General features: G+C 37.9%; 1 non-coding gene and 1 pseudogene across 1 annotated transcript; one reads left to right on the forward strand and one right to left on the reverse strand.

The window, feature by feature from the left end:
• Positions 1–848: 848 nt before the first annotated feature.
• Positions 849–1,823, forward strand: LOC147944660 (uncharacterized; annotated as a pseudogene).
• Positions 1,824–4,851: 3,028 nt separating this feature from the next.
• LOC147944661 (small nucleolar RNA R71) lies at positions 4,852–4,958 on the reverse strand. Its single transcript, XR_015558685.1, has one exon. It is a non-coding gene; the product is annotated as a small nucleolar RNA R71 (small nucleolar RNA).
• Positions 4,959–5,395: the final 437 nt, after the last annotated feature.

Raw genomic sequence — 5,395 nt, forward strand, 5'->3', positions numbered from 1 at the left:
AGACAAATTTTTAAAAAAATTTGTGGCAGATTTTTTTTTTTTTACTGTTGTAACAGATTTTTTTTTTTACTTCAAAAATCTGTCACAAAACGGAAAAATAATTAGTAGTTTGACATCTAGTGGTAACAGATTTTTTTTAGGTTATTGCTGATTTTTGGATTGAAGAAAAAATATGTTGTTTGGTAACAGCTTTTTTAAAGTCTTTTTAAAATTGCTAAATTGACCTACGTTAAGACCATATGTTAAGGGAGATTTTTTTATGTTATGACAGTTTTGTTTTTTTTCTACTAAAAAAATTGTTGATTGATAACAGATTTATTATATATGAATATAATGATAGAATATTTGTTTTATCTTAATATAGTGATAACAGATTTGTTATATGTAATGACAGATTTTTTTTTTAGGTTAATGCATGACAGATTTTTTTATATTAGTACGGTAATGACAGATTTTTTTTTGCAGGGTAATGACAGATTTATTAGTGTGTTTTGCGACAGATTTTCTTTACGGTTAAGCGACAGATTTATTTAGTAATTGACATATATGTTTGCAATACCATTAAATGCAAGTTCTAGGGTTTACTACTCCATTAACGTTTTCGTCTTGTGCCTCCCCCCAAAATCGACTTCATATTTTTCTCTTTTGGATTCATCGTATTTTTTCATAGATTCCTTCTTCCTCCTCTCCAATGTCGATTTAGTCATACTTTCTTTCCTTTTGGACTTCATAATCGACTTCTTAATATTTTCCTTATGGGTTCTTTCTTTTTTCATCGCTTCTTTCTTCATTGGAAATTGTTTTCCTGCACGTATTAGAATGCTACCATGTCACACAACAAAGAGAATATGAAGCAGGTGATTCTCGTTTGTGGTAATTGGATCTTCGACAACAACAGATGGTTGTTTGTTGTAGACAGTGATAGAGGTTCAAGAATTCTAGAATGTAATTATCAAAACAGTTTTGATGATTGCATTGGAATGGTATATGAGGATTACAGACTAGATAACAGATTATTTGATGTTGTGTTGAGTTACAAGATGTCAAACAGGTTATTGCAGAATTTACCGGCTGATACACCACCAGTTATTATTGGTAATTCTCGTCAGTTTCACACTTTTCTGGAACAATTGAAAAGGGATACAGTTCGACATTGTGTTGAAGTGAAGAAGAAAATACGCACTGATTCGAATCAAAAAGGTAAGAAACAAGGAAGAGATGAAAACGATTTGGTTGGAGAAGGGTATGTTGATTTGGCCAGCGAAGCAAAACATGAAGAGATCGATGATGATGATGATAGTAGATTTGATTATTGTGATAATTCTGACGGAACAGATTCTGATGATGAGAATTTTACCCTGTATGGAATTCCACCAGAAGAAGAGGATTATAAATTGCCAATGAAGAAAAAAAGTTCATCATTTTTTATTGAAGAAAGTAAAGAACATGTTGATGTCGCAAAGGTAGACTTGTCTTCCGTGGATTTGGCTGTTGGGCAAATGTATGATACAAAGGAGCTAGAAACACAGTTGAAGATACTAACCTTGGTACAAAGGTTTGATTATTTTGTTTACAAATCGTCACCAAAACTATTGATTGTCAAGTGTTGGGTTAAAGGATGCAAGTAAGGGTAAGAGCTGCAACATTAAGTCACTATCCAAAGTTTCAGGTGTGTGTGTTTATTTCAGCACATACATGTTTGGTAACAGAGCGCTCTACACGTGCCCAACAAGAAGATCATCATATTCTAGGAGAGTTGTATAAAGATTTTGTTGGTGGAGTTGGTCCCAAGGTACTGCCAATGCTTGTTGCTGAAGCGTTGAATAAATGTTTTTAAATCAAGGTAAACTTTTTCCTTTGAGTTTTATTTAGCATTATACAGTTTATTTTGTTTCACAACAATTTAAAATAATATTGTTGTTGATAGATGGATTATTGGAAGGCATATTGAATGCTAAGGCATGCTCGCAAGTTGGTCAGGAGTAGTCCAGAGTGTGGTTATGAGCAGGTTCCTACATATTTGTAGATGATAAAAAAGGCAAATCCTGGAACTTTTACACAACTTGAAATTGATGAAGCTCAAAAATTTAAGTACTATTTTCTAGCATTTGGTGCAAGCATACAGGGATTTCCATTCTTGAGGAAAGTGGTTCTTGTGGATGGTACTTTTTTACAGGGAAAATACTTAGGGACACTTCTGACTGCAACAGCTCAAGATGGCAATTTTCAGATTTTTCCAATTGCTTTCGCCGTGGTTGATACAGAGAATGATGAATCAAGGGAATGGTTCTTCAAGCAACTCATTTGTGTGATACCAGATGATTAAAGCTTTCCATTATTTCTGATAGGCACAAATCAATTGGGAAAGCTATTAAAAAGGTTTATCCGAAGTCTAGTAGGGGAATATGTACATACCATATGTAAAAGAATATTTTGGTCTGGTTTAAAGGTCGAGCAGAATTTTCTTTGATGAAAAAGGCGGCGAATACTTTTAGACTTATCGTCTTTCAAACCACATTTAATCAGATAGAAGCCATGAATCCAGCACTACATGAAGTATCTCGTAAGGGCTGATGTGTTTATGTGGACTCGTGTACATTTCCCAGGTGGTAGGTACAACTTGCTTACAAGCAACATTGCAGAATCAATGAATAAGGTCATGTCACATGCTAGGAGTTTTCCTATTGTACAACTATTGGAAGAAATAAGGTTCATGATGACTAGGTGGTTTTCAGATAGAAGGAGTGATGCATTAAAGATGACAACAGATTTGACACGTGGTGTTGAGAAAATTCTCCAGGTTTATTCTTTCATCCTTTCAAACAAATGTTGATGTTATACATCTATTTTTCAAATATAAAGTGGCTATTATTTTTTTTAACAACAGATCGGTTTTTTTTTGGACTGTAAAACCTCTTCTTCGCCGGCGGAAGAGACAAAGTTTCGGGTTGTTAAAAAAAATGAAACGAATGTTGGGTTTTGTGTTTGATAAACTAGATTTTATCTCTCTTAATTTTCATTTCCTATTTCATTTTTTTTATTAAGACACCAAGTTGGGCTTTGATAACTCTCTAATTTACATGTTTTTAGCATCCTTTTTTGTCCATATTTTGCATTGTTTATACCCTTACCTTAGCATTTTTAGGTCATTAACTGTAGGAATTCGCATTTAGGCCATTTAGGGTGTTGCATTCTTTGCATTTGCATACTTTGGATGAAAACAGGTGCTTTAGAGCCTAAAAGAGGGAGAAACAAGGACAAATCCGAGCATGTACCCGAAGGAGCTATCGAGCAGGAAGAACAGTCCGAACCCCAACCCGATCGAGGAGGATCCAAGAGCAGAAAGAACAACCCGAAGACCTACCCGAGGAGTAACCCGACCTCATCCTCGTGCACCCCATCGAGTAGACCCTCAGGCAGGACTGGGAAGCTAGGTCAAAGGGGTTTCCATATATAAACCCCCTCTTCTTGTTCTCGCCCTAGCACGCCGCAGACCCTCAAACTAGAGAGCGAGAGCTTCTGAGAGAGATCTAGAGCGACTCAAACACTTTTCCACTTTCTTTAGGATTTATTTTACATCTTTTTGTTATCTCTTTAGATTTCTACTTTGTACTTTGTGATCAAGGTTGATTGTTTCTATCACGAGAGTGTTTTAACAAGGTTTTAGATATTCATTGTCTAGGAAATATTTGCTTGAGGCATGTAAGACATCTGTATCTGTCAGGAACACTTAGGAGTCGATTACCCCATCTTTAGAAGCTTTCGTATTTTAATTGTCTGCATTTTCATACTTTACTCGATCCTTTACCCGAACATGTACACGATCACCTGCTTCGGGTATACCCTCGAGTTGTTCATACTTCCTTTGTTTACTCGATCACCCCACCCGATCCTGTACTCGAATGCTTGCATCGAGTGCTTAGGTCGTGTGGTTCCTTGTTTATATTATTTTCTTTTCTTATTTTAGGATTGTTAGACAAAACCCCATTATTGCTTGGCTTGACTTGCTTACTTCTGATTGCATCCTATCTGCTAGCATAAAAACCATTTGGATTGATAACCCTTTGTACTACAACTACATAGGGAATTGATACCCTGGGTGAAAATCCTGTTATCAAATTGGCATCGTTGCCATTTGGTTAAATTTAATTTGCTACGTTTAGGATTACAGCACTTGCTAGATCAAGTTCTCTTATCTACATTGGTTCGACATCTGACTTGTTTGCTTTCGTGTTTGTTTGTTCTGCATTTCAGGTACAACCCGAGCACCCACCCGACCCGTCACTCGATCAACTGGATCGGGTTAACCTTCGTGTACTCACTCGGTCACCTACTTGTGCATGCAAACACGGTCCAAGGGTAGCCAAAACTTGAGTCCTTTCATCGTCAACATCGACAGACCAAGGTTACTCCATCCACAACAACCTCAACAACCGCAACCAGCAACAATTGAGGAGACAATGAACGGTCCACCATCTCCTCAAGCGAGGACCAACTTAGGAGCAGGGGATGCTCCATCTACTCACTCAGAGGAACAACATTGTGCCACCTGCTGTCCAGAACAAAAATATTGAGAACAAGAGTAGTCTCATCCAGATGATACAAAGCAACAAGTTTCATGGATTGCCAATGGAGAACCCATTGGATCATCTGGATGAATTTGATAGACTATGTAGCCTCACCAAGATAAGTGGAGTTAGTGAGGATGGATTCAAACTCTGTCTTTTCCCATTCTCTTTGGGAGACAAGGCACACATCTGGGAGAAATCACTCCCCAAGGAGCCCATCACCACCTGGGAAGCGTGCAAGAAGGCTTTTCTAGCCAAATTCTTCTCCAACTCCAGAACCGCAAGGCTGCGAAATGACATCTCCAGCTTTGTTTAGAAAAACAATGAGACGTTCAGTGAAGCTTGGGAACGTTTCAAGGGATACACTACCAGATGTCCTCATCATGGCTTCAGCAATGCTTCATTGCTAAGTACACTATACAGAGGAGTGGTCCCTAAGATACGGATGTTACTGGACACCGCAAGCAATGGTAACTTCCTCAACAAGGATGTCGATGAAGGTTGGGACCTAGTGGAGAACTTGGCTCAATCTAATGGGTATTACAATGAAGAATACGATCGCACTGTGCGATCTACTGGAGAGGAAGATGCCAAGTACAATAGGGACATGAAAGCCCTCAATGACAAGCTCGATAAGCTCCTCAACCAGCAGCAGCATGTTCATGCAATCTCAGAGGAAGAGCAGTTTTTACAACAAGATGGGGAGAATGCTCAGCTAGAGGTTGTGAACTACATCAACAACCAAGGAGGTTACAACAAAGGGTACAACACCTACAAGCCGAATCCAAATATGTCATACCGTAACCCGAATGTTGACAATCCTCAAG

Source organism: Camelina sativa, chromosome 5, assembly GCF_030686135.1.
Source record: "Camelina sativa cultivar CO46 ecotype springtype chromosome 5, ASM3068613v1".
Lineage (NCBI taxonomy): Eukaryota > Viridiplantae > Streptophyta > Magnoliopsida > Brassicales > Brassicaceae > Camelina > Camelina sativa.